Below are 14,819 nucleotides of genomic sequence, written 5' to 3'. Positions count from 1 at the left end.
CTTCTCACGGACCTGCTTTGTCTTGCTTTATTTTTAGAATTTTCCCAAACTGCCAGACTTGCTGCTGATTTCGCACTTTCATGGGTGCCAAAACTACAACACACGAAGAGAGAAACGAGTACCAAGTACACTCATAGCAACATGCTGAAACCCGGGATTGAACCAGGGACCTTTAGATCTTCAATCTAACGCTCTCCCAACTGAGCTATTTCGGCTGCAAGCGCAACTTTTTACGATATTCTAAGACCGTCAAATTTGTGGTGTTTTGATCTTTTCCACGGTGAAAACTCCAAACATCGACAAAGGAAAAGAGAAATCAAAATCATATTCAACATAGGTTGCAGAAAACCAAGATTGTGTCTGGGACTGTCATTTTAACACACTTCTCACGGACCTGCTTTGTCTTGCTTTATTTTTAGAATTTTCCCAAACTGTCACACTTGCTGCTGATTTCGCACTTTCATGGGTGCCAAAACTACAACACACGAAGAGAGAAACTAGAACCAAGTACGCTCATAGCAACATGCCGAAACCCGGGATCGAACCAGGGACCTTTAGATCTTCAGTCTAACGCTCTCCCAACTGAGCTATTTCGGCTGCAAGCGCAACTTTTTACGATATTCTAAGACCGTAAAATTTGTGGTGTTTTGACATCGACAAAGGAAAAGAGAAATCAAAATCATATTCAAAATAGGTTGCAGAAAACCAAGAATGTGTCTGGGACTGTCATTTTAACACACTTCTCACGGACCTGCTTTGTCTTGCTTTATTTTTAGAATTTTCCCAAACTGCCAGACTTGCTGCTGATTTCGCACTTTCATGGGTGCCAAAACTACAACACACGAAGAGAGAAACGAGTACCAAGTACACTCATAGCAACATGCTGAAACCCGGGATTGAACCAGGGACCTTTAGATCTTCAATCTAACGCTCTCCCAACTGAGCTATTTCGGCTGCAAGCGCAACTTTTTACGATATTCTAAGACCGTCAAATTTGTGGTGTTTTGATCTTTTCCACGGTGAAAACTCCAAACATCGACAAAGGAAAAGAGAAATCAAAATCATATTCAACATAGGTTGCAGAAAACCAAGATTGTGTCTGGGACTGTCATTTTAACACACTTCTCACGGACCTGCTTTGTCTTGCTTTATTTTTAGAATTTTCCCAAACTGTCACACTTGCTGCTGATTTCGCACATTCACGGGTGCCAAAACTACAACACACGAAGAGTGAAACGAGAACGAAGTACGCTCATAGCAACATGCCGAAACACGGGATCGAACCAGGGACCTTTAGATCTTCAGTCTAACGCTCTCCCAACTGAGCTATTTCGGCTGCAAGCACAACTTTTTACAATATTCTAAGACCGTCAAATTTGTGGTGTTTTGATCTTTTCCACGGTGAAAACTCCAAACATCGACAAAGGAAAAAAGAAATCAAAATCATATTCAAAATAAGTTGCAGAAAACCAAGAATGTGTCTGGGATTGTCATTTTAACACACTTCTCACGGACCTGCTTTGTCTTGCTTTATTTTTAGAATTTTCCCAAACTGCCAGACTTGCTGCTGATTTCGCACTTTCATGGGTGCCAAAACTACAAAACACAAAGAGAGAAACGAGTACCAAGTACACTCATAGCAACATGCTGAAACCTGGGATCGAACCAGGGACCTTTAGATCTTCAATCTAATGCTCTCCCAACTGAGCTATTTCGGCTGCAAGCGCAACTTTTTACGATATTCTAAGACCGTCAAATTTGTGGTGTTTTGATCTTTTCCACGGTGAAAACTCCAAACATCGACAAAGGAAAAGAGAAATCAAAATCATATTCAACATAGGTTGCAGAAAACCAAGATTGTGTCTGGGACTGTCATTTTAACACACTTCTCACGGACCTGCTTTGTCTTGCTTTATTTTTAGAATTTTCCCAAACTGTCACACTTGCTGCTGATTTCGCACATTCACGGGTGCCAAAACTACAACACACGAAGAGTGAAACGAGAACAAAGTACGCTCATAGCAACATGCCGAAACACGGGATCGAACCAGGGACCTTTAGATCTTCAGTCTAACGCTCTCCCAACTGAGCTATTTCGGCTGCAAGCGCAACTTTTTACGATATTCTAAGACCGTCAAATTTGTGGTGTTTTGATCTTTTCCACGGTGAAAACTCCAAACATCGACAAAGGAAAAGAGAAATCAAAATCATATTCAACATAGGTTGCAGAAAACCAAGATTGTGTCTGGGACTGTCATTTTAACACACTTCTCACGGACCTGCTTTGTCTTGCTTTATTTTTAGAATTTTCCCAAACTGTCACACTTGCTGCTGATTTCGCACTTTCATGGGTGCCAAAACTACAACACACGAAGAGAGAAACGAGTACCAAGTACACTCATAGCAACATGCTGAAACCCGGGATCGAACCAGGGACCTTTAGATCTTCAATCTAACGCTCTCCCAACTGAGCTATTTCGGCTGCAAGCGCAACTTTTTACGATATTCTAAGACCGTAAAATTTGTGGTGTTTTGACATCGACAAAGGAAAAGAGAAATCAAAATCATATTCAACATAGGTTGCAGAAAACCAAGATTGTGTCTGGGACTGTCATTTTAACACACTTCTCACAGACCTGCTTTGTCTTGCTTTATTTTTAGAATTTTCCCAAACTGTCACACTTGCTGCTGATTTCGCACATTCACGGGTGCCAAAACTACAACACACGAAGAGTGAAACGAGAACCAAGTACGCTCATAGCAACATGCCGAAACACGGGATCGAACCAGGGACCTTTAGATCTTCAGTCTAACGCTCTCCCAACTGAGCTATTTCGGCTGCAAGCACAACTTTTTACGATATTCTAAGACCGTCAAATTTGTTGTGTTTTGATCTTTTCCACGGTGAAAACTCCAAACATCGACAAAGGAAAAGAGATATCAAAATCATATTCAAAATAGGTTGCAGAAAACCAAGAATGTGTCTGGGACTGTCATTTTAACACACTTCTCACGGACCTGCTTTGTCTTGCTATATTTTTAGAATTTTCCCAAACTGCCAGACTTTCTGCTGATTTCGCACTTTCATGGGTGCCAAAACTACAACACACGAAGAGAGAAACGAGTACCAAGTACACTCATAGCAACATGCCGAAACCCGGGATCGAACCAGGGACCTTTAGATCTTCAGTCTAACGCTCTCCCAACTGAGCTATTTCGGCTGCAAGCACAACTTTTTACGATATTCTAAGACCGTCAAATTTGTGGTGTTTTGATCTTTTCCACGGTGAAAACTCCAAACATCGACAAAGGAAAAGAGAAATGAAAATCATATTCAAAATAGGTTGCAGAAAACCAAGAATGTGTCTGGGACTGTCATTTTAACACACTTCTCACAGACCTGCTTTGTCTTGCTTTATTTTTAGAATTTTCCCAAACTGTCACACTTGCTGCTGATTTCGCACATTCACGGGTGCCAAAACTACAACACACGAAGAGAGAAACGAGAACCAAGTACGCTCATAGCAACATGCCGAAACCCGGGATCGAACCAGGGACCTTTAGATCTTCAGTCTAACGCTCTCCCAACTGAGCTATTTCGGCTGCAAGTGCAACTTTTTACGATATTCTAAGACCGTCAAATTTGTGGTGTTTTGATCTTTTCCACGGTGAAAACTCCAAACATCGACAAAGGAAAAGAGAAATCAAAATCATATTCAACATAGGTTGCAGAAAACCAAGATTGTGTCTGGGACTGTCATTTTAACACACTTCTCACGGACCTGCTTTGTCGATGTTTGGATGCTTTATTTTTAGAATTTTCCCAAACTGCCACACTTGCTGCTGATTTCGCACTTTCATGGGTGCCAAAACTACAACACACGAAGAGAGAAACTAGAACCAAGTACGCTCATAGCAACATGCCGAAACCCGGGATCGAACCAGGGACCTTTAGATCTTCAGTCTAACGCTCTCCCAACTGAGCTATTTCGGCTGCAAGCGCAACTTTTTACGATATTCTAAGACCGTAAAATTTGTGGTGTTTTGACATCGACAAAGGAAAAGAGAAATCAAAATCATATTCAAAATAGGTTGCAGAAAACCAAGAATGTGTCTGGGACTGTCATTTTAACACACTTCTCACGGACCTGCTTTGTCTTGCTTTATTTTTAGAATTTTCCCAAACTGCCAGACTTGCTGCTGATTTCGCACTTTCATGGGTGCCAAAACTACAACACACGAAGAGAGAAACGAGTACCAAGTACACTCATAGCAACATGCTGAAACCCGGGATTGAACCAGGGACCTTTAGATCTTCAATCTAACGCTCTCCCAACTGAGCTATTTCGGCTGCAAGCGCAACTTTTTACGATATTCTAAGACCGTCAAATTTGTGGTGTTTTGATCTTTTCCACGGTGAAAACTCAAAACATCGACAAAGGAAAAGAGAAATCAAAATCATATTCAATATAGGTTGCAGAAAACCAAGATTGTGTCTGGGACTGTCATTTTAACACACTTCTCACAGACCTGCTTTGTCTTGCTTTATTTTTAGAATTTTCCCAAACTGTCACACTTGCTGCTGATTTCGCACATTCACGGGTGCCAAAACTACAACACACGAAGAGTGAAACGAGAACCAAGTACGCTCATAGCAACATGCCGAAACACGGGATCGAACCAGGGACCTTTAGATCTTCAGTCTAACGCTCTCCCAACTGAGCTATTTCGGCTGCAAGCACAACTTTTTACGATATTCTAAGACCGTCAAATTTGTGGTGTTTTGATCTTTTCCACGGTGAAAACTCCAAACATCGACAAAGGAAAAGAGATATCAAAATCATATTCAAAATAGGTTGCAGAAAACCAAGAATGTGTCTGGGACTGTCATTTTAACACACTTCTCACGGACCTGCTTTGTCTTGCTATATTTTTAGAATTTTCCCAAACTGCCAGACTTTCTGCTGATTTCGCACTTTCATGGGTGCCAAAACTACAACACACGAAGAGAGAAACGAGTACCAAGTACACTCATAGCAACATGCCGAAACCCGGGATCGAACCAGGGACCTTTAGATCTTCAGTCTAACGCTCTCCCAACTGAGCTATTTCGGCTGCAAGCACAACTTTTTACGATATTCTAAGACCGTCAAATTTGTGGTGTTTTGATCTTTTCCACGGTGAAAACTCCAAACATCGACAAAGGAAAAGAGAAATCAAAATCATATTCAACATAGGTTGCAGAAAACCAAGATTGTGTCTGGGACTGTCATTTTAACACACTTCTCACGGACCTGCTTTGTCTTGCTTTATTTTTAGAATTTTCCCAAACTGCCACACTTGCTGCTGATTTCGCACTTTCATGGGTGCCAAAACTACAACACACGAAGAGAGAAACGAGTACCAAGTACACTCATAGCAACATGCCGAAACCCGGGATCGAACCAGGGACCTTTAGATCTTCAGTCTAATGCTCTCCCAACTGAGCTATTTCGGCTGCAAGCACAACTTTTTACGATATTCTAAGACCGTCAAATTTGTGGTGTTTTGATCTTTTCCACGGTGAAAACTCCAAACATCGACAAAGGAAAAGAGAAATGAAAATCATATTCAAAATAGGTTGCAGAAAACCAAGAATGTGTCTGGGACTGTCATTTTAACACACTTCTCACGGACCTGCTTTGTCTTGCTTTATTTTTAGAATTTTCCCAAACTGCCACACTTGCTGCTGATTTCGCACTTTCATGGGTGCCAAAACTACAACACACGAAGAGAGAAACGAGAACCAAGTACGCTCATAGCAACATGCCGAAACACGGGATCGAACCAGGAACCTTTAGATCTTCAGTCTAACGCTCTCCCAACTGAGCTATTTCGGCTGCAAGCACAACTTTTTACGATATTCTAAGACCGTCAAATTTGTGGTGTTTTGATCTTTTCCACGGTGAAAACTCCAAACATCGACAAAGGAAAAGAGAAATGAAAATCATATTCAAAATAGGTTGCAGAAAACCAAGAATGTGTCTGGGACTGTCATTTTAACACACTTCTCACAGACCTGCTTTGTCTTGCTTTATTTTTAGAATTTTCCCAAACTGTCACACTTGCTGCTGATTTCGCACATTCACGGGTGCCAAAACTACAACACACGAAGAGTGAAACGAGAACCAAGTACGCTCATAGCAACATGCCGAAACACGGGATCGAACCAGGGACCTTTAGATCTTCAGTCTAACGCTCTCCCAACTGAGCTATTTCGGCTGCAAGCACAACTTTTTACGATATTCTAAGACCGTCAAATTTGTGGTGTTTTGATCTTTTCCACGGTGAAAACTCCAAACATCGACAAAGGAAAAGAGAAATCAAAATCATATTCAAAATAGGTTGCAGAAAACCAAGAATGTGTCTGGGACTGTCATTTTAACACACTTCTCACGGACCTGCTTTGTCTTGCTTTATTTTTAGAATTTTCCCAAACTGTCACACTTGCTGCTGATTTCGCACATTCACGGGTGCCAAAACTACAACACACGAAGAGTGAAACGAGAACGAAGTACGCTCATAGCAACATGCCGAAACACGGGATCGAACCAGGGACCTTTAGATCTTCAGTCTAACGCTCTCCCAACTGAGCTATTTCGGCTGCAAGCACAACTTTTTACAATATTCTAAGACCGTCAAATTTGTGGTGTTTTGATCTTTTCCACGGTGAAAACTCCAAACATCGACAAAGGAAAAAAGAAATCAAAATCATATTCAAAATAAGTTGCAGAAAACCAAGAATGTGTCTGGGATTGTCATTTTAACACACTTCTCACGGACCTGCTTTGTCTTGCTTTATTTTTAGAATTTTCCCAAACTGCCAGACTTGCTGCTGATTTCGCACTTTCATGGGTGCCAAAACTACAAAACACAAAGAGAGAAACGAGTACCAAGTACACTCATAGCAACATGCTGAAACCTGGGATCGAACCAGGGACCTTTAGATGTTCAATCTAATGCTCTCCCAACTGAGCTATTTCGGCTGCAAGCGCAACTTTTTACGATATTCTAAGACCGTCAAATTTGTGGTGTTTTGATCTTTTCCACGGTGAAAACTCCAAACATCGACAAAGGAAAAGAGAAATCAAAATCATATTCAAAATAGGTTGCAGAAAACCAAGAATGTGTCTGGGACTGTCATTTTAACACACTTCTCACGGACCTGCTTTGTCTTGCTTTATTTTTAGAATTTTCCCAAACTGCCAGACTTTCTGCTGATTTCGCACTTTCATGGGTGCCAAAACTACAACACACGAAGAGAGAAACGAGAACCAAGTACGCTCATAGCAACATGCCGAAACCCGGGATCGAACCAGGGACCTTTAGATCTTCAGTCTAACGCTCTCCCAACTGAGCTATTTCGGCTGCAAGCGCAACTTTTTACGATATTCTAAGACCGTCAAATTTGTGGTGTTTTGATCTTTTCCACGGTGAAAACTCCAAACATCGACAAAGGAAAAGAGAAATCAAAATCATATTCAACATAGGTTGCAGAAAACCAAGATTGTGTCTGGGACTGTCATTTTAACACACTTCTCACGGACCTGCTTTGTCTTGCTTTGTTTTTAGAATTTTCCCAAACTGCCACACTTGCTGCTGATTTCGCACTTTCATGGGTGCCAAAACTACAACACACGAAGAGAGAAACTAGAACCAAGTACGCTCATAGCAACATGCCGAAACCCGGGATCGAACCAGGGTCCTTTAGATCTTCAGTCTAACGCTCTCCCAACTGAGCTATTTCGGCTGCAAGCGCAACTTTTTACGATATTCTAAGACCGTCAAATTTGTGGTGTTTTGACATCTACAAAGGAAAAGAGAAATCAAAATCATATTCAAAATAGGTTGCAGAAAACCAAGAATGTGTCTGGGACTGTCATTTTAACACACTTCTCACGGACCTGCTTTGTCTTGCTTTATTTTTAGAATTTTCCCAAACTGCCAGACTTGCTGCTGATTTCGCACTTTCATGGGTGCCAAAACTACAACACACGAAGAGAGAAACGAGTACCAAGTACACTCATAGCAACATGCTGAAACCCGGGATTGAACCAGGGACCTTTAGATCTTCAATCTAACGCTCTCCCAACTGAGCTATTTCGGCTGCAAGCGCAACTTTTTACGATATTCTAAGACCGTCAAATTTGTGGTGTTTTGATCTTTTCCACGGTGAAAACTCCAAACATCGACAAAGGAAAAGAGAAATCAAAATCATATTCAACATAGGTTGCAGAAAACCAAGATTGTGTCTGGGACTGTCATTTTAACACACTTCTCACAGACCTGCTTTGTCTTGCTTTATTTTTAGAATTTTCCCAAACTGTCACACTTGCTGCTGATTTCGCACATTCACGGGTGCCAAAACTACAACACACGAAGAGTGAAACGAGAACCAAGTACGCTCATAGCAACATGCCGAAACACGGGATCGAACCAGGGACCTTTAGATCTTCAGTCTAACGCTCTCCCAACTGAGCTATTTCGGCTGCAAGCACAACTTTTTACGATATTCTAAGACCGTCAAATTTGTGGTGTTTTGATCTTTTCCACGGTGAAAACTCCAAACATCGACAAAGGAAAAGAGATATCAAAATCATATTCAAAATAGGTTGCAGAAAACCAAGAATGTGTCTGGGACTGTCATTTTAACACACTTCTCACGGACCTGCTTTGTCTTGCTTTATTTTTAGAATTTTCCCAAACTGCCCGACTTGCTGCTGATTTCGCACTTTCATGGGTGCCAAAACTACAACACACGAAGAGAGAAACGAGAACCAAGTACGCTCATAGCAACATGCCGAAACCCGGGATCGAACCAGGGACCTTTAGATCTTCAGTCTAACGCTCTCCCAACTGAGCTATTTCGGCTGCAAGCGCAACTTTTTACGATATTCTAAGACCGTCAAATTTGTGGTGTTTTGATCTTTTCCACGGTGAAAACTCCAAACATCGACAAAGGAAAAGAGAAATCAAAATCATATTCAACATAGGTTGCAGAAAACCAAGATTGTGTCTGGGACTGTCATTTTAACACACTTCTCACGGACCTGCTTTGTCTTGCTTTATTTTTAGAATTTTCCCAAACTGCCACACTTGCTGCTGATTTCGCACTTTCATGGGTGCCAAAACTACAACACACGAAGAGAGAAACGAGTACCAAATACACTCATAGCAACATGCCGAAACCCGGGATCGAACCAGGGACCTTTAGATCTTCAGTCTAATGCTCTCCCAACTGAGCTATTTCGGCTGCAAGCACAACTTTTTACGATATTCTAAGACCGTCAAATTTGTGGTGTTTTGATCTTTTCCACGGTGAAAACTCCAAACATCGACAAAGGAAAAGAGAAATCAAAATCATATTCAAAATAGGTTGCAGAAAACCAAGAATGTGTCTGGGACTGTCATTTTAACACACTTCTCACGGACCTGCTTTGTCTTGCTTTATTTTTAGAATTTTCCCAAACTGCCACACTTGCTGCTGATTTCGCACTTTCATGGGTGCCAAAACTACAACACACGAAGAGAGAAACGAGAACCAAGTACGCTCATAGCAACATGACGAAACCCGGGATCGAACCAGGGACCTTTAGATCTTCAGTCTAACGCTCTCCCAACTGAGCTATTTCGGCTGCAAGCACAACTTTTTACGATATTCTAAGACCGTCAAATTTGTGGTGTTTTGATCTTTTCCACGGTGAAAACTCCAAACATCGACAAAGGAAAAGAGATATCAAAATCATATTCAAAATAGGTTGCAGAAAACCAAGAATGTGTGTGGGACTGTCATTTTAACACACTTCTCACGGACCTGCTTTGTCTTGCTTTATTTTTAGAATTTTCCCAAACTGCCAGACTTGCTGCTGATTTCGCACTTTCATGGGTGCCAAAACTACAACACACGAAGAGAGAAACAAGTACCAAATAAACTCATAGCAACATGCTGAAACCCAGGATCGAACCAGGGACCTTTAGATCTTCAATCTAACGCTCTCCCAACTGAGCTATTTCGGCTGCAAGCGCAACTTTTTACGATATTCTAAGACCGTAAAATTTGTGGTGTTTTGACATCGACAAAGGAAAAGAGAAATCAAAATCATATTCAAAATAGGTTGCAGAAAACCAAGAATGTGTCTGGGACTGTCATTTTAACACTCTTCTCACGGACCTGCTTTGTCTTGCTTTATTTTTAGAATTTTCCCAAACTGCCAGACTTTCTGCTGATTTCGCACTTTCATGGGTGCCAAAACTACAACACACGAAGAGAGAAACGAGTACCAAGTACACTCATAGCAACATGCCGAAACCTGGGATCGAACCAGGGACCTTTAGATCTTCAGTCTAACGCTCTCCCAACTGAGCTATTTCGGCTGCAAGCACAACTTTTTACGATATTCTAAGACCGTCAAATTTGTGGTGTTTTGATCTTTTCCACGGTGAAAACTCCAAACATCGACAAAGGAAAAGAGATATCAAAATCATATTCAAAATAGGTTGCAGAAAACCAAGAATGTGTCTGGGACTGTCATTTTAACACTCTTCTCACGGACCTGCTTTGTCTTGCTTTATTTTTAGAATTTTCCCAAACTGCCAGACTTTCTGCTGATTTCGCACTTTCATGGGTGCCAAAACTACAACACACGAAGAGAGAAACGAGTACCAAGTACACTCATAGCAACATGCCGAAACCTGGGATCGAACCAGGGACCTTTAGATCTTCAGTCTAACGCTCTCCCAACTGAGCTATTTCGGCTGCAAGCACAACTTTTTACGATATTCTAAGACCGTCAAATTTGTGGTGTTTTGATCTTTTCCACAGTGAAAACTCCAAACATTGACAAAGGAAAAGAGATATCAAAATCATATTCAAAATAGGTTGCAGAAAACCAAGAATGTGTCTGGGACTGTCATTTTAACACACTTCTCACGGACCTGCTTTGTCTTGCTATATTTTTAGAATTTTCCCAAACTGCCAGACTTGCTGCTGATTTCGCACTTTCATGGGTGCCAAAACTACAACACACGAAGAGAGAAACGAGTACCAAGTACACTCATAGCAACATGCCGAAACCCGGGATCGAACCAGGGACCTTTAGATCTTCAGTCTAACGCTCTCCCAACTGAGCTATTTCGGCTGCAAGCACAACTTTTTACGATATTCTAAGACCGTCAAATTTGTGGTGTTTTGACATCGACAAAGGAAAAGAGAAATCAAAATCATATTCAAAATAGGTTGCAGAAAACCAAGAATGTGTCTGGGACTGTCATTTTAACACACTTCTCACGGACCTGCTTTGTCTTGCTTTATTTTTAGAATTTTCCCAAACTGCCAGACTTTCTGCTGATTTCGCACTTTCATGGGTGCCAAAACTACAACACACGAAGAGAGAAACGAGTACCAAGTACACTCATAGCAACATGCCGAAAACCGGGATCGAACCAGGGACCTTTAGATCTTCAGTCTAACGCTCTCCCAACTGAGCTATTTCGGCTGCAAGCACAACTTTTTACGATATTCTAAGACCGTCAAATTTGTGGTGTTTTGATCTTTTCCACGGTGAAAACTCCAAACATCGACAAAGGAAAAAAGAAATCAAAATCATATTCAAAATAAGTTGCAGAAAACCAAGAATGTGTCTGGGATTGTCATTTTAACACACTTCTCGCGGACCTGCTTTGTCTTGCTTTATTTTTAGAATTTTCCCAAACTGCCAGACTTGCTGCTGATTTCGCACTTTCATGGGTGCCAAAACTACAACACACGAAGAGAGAAACGAGTACCAAGAACACTCATAGCAACATGCCGAAACCCGGGATCGAACCAGGGACCTTTAGATCTTCAGTCTAACGCTCTCCCAACTGAGCTATTTCGGCTGCAAGCACAACTTTTTACGATATTCTAAGACCGTCAAATTTGTGGTGTTTTGATCTTTTCCACGGTGAAAACTCCAAACATCGACAAAGGAAAAGAGAAATCAAAATCATATTCAAAATAGGTTGCAGAAAACCAAGAATGTGTCTGGGACTGTCATTTTAACACACTTCTCACGGACCTGCTTTGTCTTGCTATATTTTTAGAATTTTCCCAAACTGCCAGACTTTCTGCTGATTTCGCACTTTCATGGGTGCCAAAACTACAACACACGAAGAGAGAAACGAGTACCAAGTACACTCATAGCAACATGCCGAAACCCGGGATCGAACCAGGGACCTTTAGATCTTCAGTCTAACGCTCTCCCAACTGAGCTATTTCGGCTGCAAGCACAACTTTTTACGATATTCTAAGACCGTCAAATTTGTGGTGTTTTGACATCGACAAAGGAAAAGAGAAATCAAAATCATATTCAAAATAGGTTGCAGAAAACCAAGAATGTGTCTGGGACTGTCATTTTAACACACTTCTCACGGACCTGCTTTGTCTTGCTTTATTTTTAGAATTTTCCCAAACTGCCAGACTTTCTGCTGATTTCGCACTTTCATGGGTGCCAAAACTACAACAGACGAAGAGAGAAACGAGTACCAAGTACACTCATAGCAACATGCCGAAAACCGGGATCGAACCAGGGACCTTTAGATATTCAGTCTAACGCTCTCCCAACTGAGCTATTTCGGCTGCAAGCACAACTTTTTACGATATTCTAAGACCGTCAAATTTGTGGTGTTTTGATCTTTTCCACGGTGAAAACTCCAAACATCGACAAAGGAAAAAAGAAATCAAAATCATATTCAAAATAAGTTGCAGAAAACCAAGAATGTGTCTGGGATTGTCATTTTAACACACTTCTCACGGACCTGCTTTGTCTTGCTTTATTTTTAGAATTTTCCCAAACTGCCAGACTTTCTGCTGATTTCGCACTTTCATGGGTGCCAAAACTACAACACACGAAGAGAGAAACGAGTACCAAGTACACTCATAGCAACATGCCGAAACCTGGGATCGAACCAGGGACCTTTAGATCTTCAGTCTAACGCTCTCCCAACTGAGCTATTTCAGCTGCAAGCACAACTTTTTACGATATTCTAAGACCGTCAAATTTGTGGTGTTTTGATCTTTTCCACGGTGAAAACTCCAAACATCGACAAAGGAAAAGAGAAATGAAAATCATATTCAAAATAGGTTGCAGAAAACCAAGAATGTGTCTGGGACTGTCATTTTAACACACTTCTCACGGACCTGCTTTGTCTTGCTTTATTTTTAGAATTTTCCCAAACTGCCACACTTGCTGCTGATTTCGCACTTTCATGGGTGCCAAAACTACAACACACGAAGAGAGAAACGAGAACCAAGTACGCTCATAGCAACATGCCGAAACACGGGATCGAACCAGGAACCTTTAGATCTTCAGTCTAACGCTCTCCCAACTGAGCTATTTCGGCTGCAAGCACAACTTTTTACGATATTCTAAGACCGTCAAATTTGTGGTGTTTTGATCTTTTCCACGGTGAAAACTCCAAACATCGACAAAGGAAAAGAGAAATGAAAATCATATTCAAAATAGGTTGCAGAAAACCAAGAATGTGTCTGGGACTGTCATTTTAACACACTTCTCACAGACCTGCTTTGTCTTGCTTTATTTTTAGAATTTTCCCAAACTGTCACACTTGCTGCTGATTTCGCACATTCACGGGTGCCAAAACTACAACACACGAAGAGTGAAACGAGAACCAAGTACGCTCATAGCAACATGCCGAAACACGGGATCGAACCAGGGACCTTTAGATCTTCAGTCTAACGCTCTCCCAACTGAGCTATTTCGGCTGCAAGCACAACTTTTTACGATATTCTAAGACCGTCAAATTTGTGGTGTTTTGATCTTTTCCACGGTGAAAACTCCAAACATCGACAAAGGAAAAGAGAAATCAAAATCATATTCAAAATAGGTTGCAGAAAACCAAGAATGTGTCTGGGACTGTCATTTTAACACACTTCTCACGGACCTGCTTTGTCTTGCTTTATTTTTAGAATTTTCCCAAACTGTCACACTTGCTGCTGATTTCGCACATTCACGGGTGCCAAAACTACAACACACGAAGAGTGAAACGAGAACGAAGTACGCTCATAGCAACATGCCGAAACACGGGATCGAACCAGGGACCTTTAGATCTTCAGTCTAACGCTCTCCCAACTGAGCTATTTCGGCTGCAAGCACAACTTTTTACAATATTCTAAGACCGTCAAATTTGTGGTGTTTTGATCTTTTCCACGGTGAAAACTCCAAACATCGACAAAGGAAAAAAGAAATCAAAATCATATTCAAAATAAGTTGCAGAAAACCAAGAATGTGTCTGGGATTGTCATTTTAACACACTTCTCACGGACCTGCTTTGTCTTGCTTTATTTTTAGAATTTTCCCAAACTGCCAGACTTGCTGCTGATTTCGCACTTTCATGGGTGCCAAAACTACAAAACACAAAGAGAGAAACGAGTACCAAGTACACTCATAGCAACATGCTGAAACCTGGGATCGAACCAGGGACCTTTAGATGTTCAATCTAATGCTCTCCCAACTGAGCTATTTCGGCTGCAAGCGCAACTTTTTACGATATTCTAAGACCGTCAAATTTGTGGTGTTTTGATCTTTTCCACGGTGAAAACTCCAAACATCGACAAAGGAAAAGAGAAATCAAAATCATATTCAAAATAGGTTGCAGAAAACCAAGAATGTGTCTGGGACTGTCATTTTAACACACTTCTCACGGACCTGCTTTGTCTTGCTTTATTTTTAGAATTTTCCCAAACTGCCAGACTTTCTGCTGATTTCGCACTTTCATGGGTG

General features: G+C 41.2%; 13 non-coding genes across 13 annotated transcripts; all 13 read right to left on the bottom strand.

Annotated features, from left to right (window-relative positions):
* Positions 1 to 524: 524 nt before the first annotated feature.
* Positions 525 to 597, bottom strand: TRNAF-GAA (transfer RNA phenylalanine (anticodon GAA)). Its single transcript has one exon. It is a non-coding gene; the product is annotated as a tRNA-Phe (tRNA).
* A 2,551-nt stretch (positions 598 to 3,148) lies between these two features.
* Positions 3,149 to 3,221, bottom strand: TRNAF-GAA (transfer RNA phenylalanine (anticodon GAA)). Its single transcript has one exon. It is a non-coding gene; the product is annotated as a tRNA-Phe (tRNA).
* Positions 3,222 to 3,530: 309 nt separating this feature from the next.
* On the bottom strand, positions 3,531 to 3,603 carry TRNAF-GAA (transfer RNA phenylalanine (anticodon GAA)). Its single transcript has one exon. It is a non-coding gene; the product is annotated as a tRNA-Phe (tRNA).
* Positions 3,604 to 3,921: 318 nt separating this feature from the next.
* Positions 3,922 to 3,994, bottom strand: TRNAF-GAA (transfer RNA phenylalanine (anticodon GAA)). The gene has a single exon. It is a non-coding gene; the product is annotated as a tRNA-Phe (tRNA).
* Positions 3,995 to 5,042: 1,048 nt separating this feature from the next.
* On the bottom strand, positions 5,043 to 5,115 carry TRNAF-GAA (transfer RNA phenylalanine (anticodon GAA)). Its single transcript has one exon. It is a non-coding gene; the product is annotated as a tRNA-Phe (tRNA).
* Positions 5,116 to 7,334: 2,219 nt separating this feature from the next.
* TRNAF-GAA (transfer RNA phenylalanine (anticodon GAA)) lies at positions 7,335 to 7,407 on the bottom strand. The gene has a single exon. It is a non-coding gene; the product is annotated as a tRNA-Phe (tRNA).
* Positions 7,408 to 7,716: 309 nt separating this feature from the next.
* TRNAF-GAA (transfer RNA phenylalanine (anticodon GAA)) lies at positions 7,717 to 7,789 on the bottom strand. Its single transcript has one exon. It is a non-coding gene; the product is annotated as a tRNA-Phe (tRNA).
* A 1,048-nt stretch (positions 7,790 to 8,837) lies between these two features.
* Positions 8,838 to 8,910, bottom strand: TRNAF-GAA (transfer RNA phenylalanine (anticodon GAA)). The gene has a single exon. It is a non-coding gene; the product is annotated as a tRNA-Phe (tRNA).
* A 1,430-nt stretch (positions 8,911 to 10,340) lies between these two features.
* On the bottom strand, positions 10,341 to 10,413 carry TRNAF-GAA (transfer RNA phenylalanine (anticodon GAA)). Its single transcript has one exon. It is a non-coding gene; the product is annotated as a tRNA-Phe (tRNA).
* A 309-nt stretch (positions 10,414 to 10,722) lies between these two features.
* Positions 10,723 to 10,795, bottom strand: TRNAF-GAA (transfer RNA phenylalanine (anticodon GAA)). The gene has a single exon. It is a non-coding gene; the product is annotated as a tRNA-Phe (tRNA).
* Positions 10,796 to 11,104: 309 nt separating this feature from the next.
* Positions 11,105 to 11,177, bottom strand: TRNAF-GAA (transfer RNA phenylalanine (anticodon GAA)). Its single transcript has one exon. It is a non-coding gene; the product is annotated as a tRNA-Phe (tRNA).
* A 666-nt stretch (positions 11,178 to 11,843) lies between these two features.
* Positions 11,844 to 11,916, bottom strand: TRNAF-GAA (transfer RNA phenylalanine (anticodon GAA)). The gene has a single exon. It is a non-coding gene; the product is annotated as a tRNA-Phe (tRNA).
* A 309-nt stretch (positions 11,917 to 12,225) lies between these two features.
* Positions 12,226 to 12,298, bottom strand: TRNAF-GAA (transfer RNA phenylalanine (anticodon GAA)). The gene has a single exon. It is a non-coding gene; the product is annotated as a tRNA-Phe (tRNA).
* Positions 12,299 to 14,819: the final 2,521 nt, after the last annotated feature.

Source organism: Eleutherodactylus coqui, chromosome 3, assembly GCF_035609145.1.
Source record: "Eleutherodactylus coqui strain aEleCoq1 chromosome 3, aEleCoq1.hap1, whole genome shotgun sequence".
In the NCBI taxonomy this organism is placed as follows: domain Eukaryota; kingdom Metazoa; phylum Chordata; class Amphibia; order Anura; family Eleutherodactylidae; genus Eleutherodactylus; species Eleutherodactylus coqui.
This window is presented reverse-complemented; position numbering and strand designations above follow the sequence as displayed.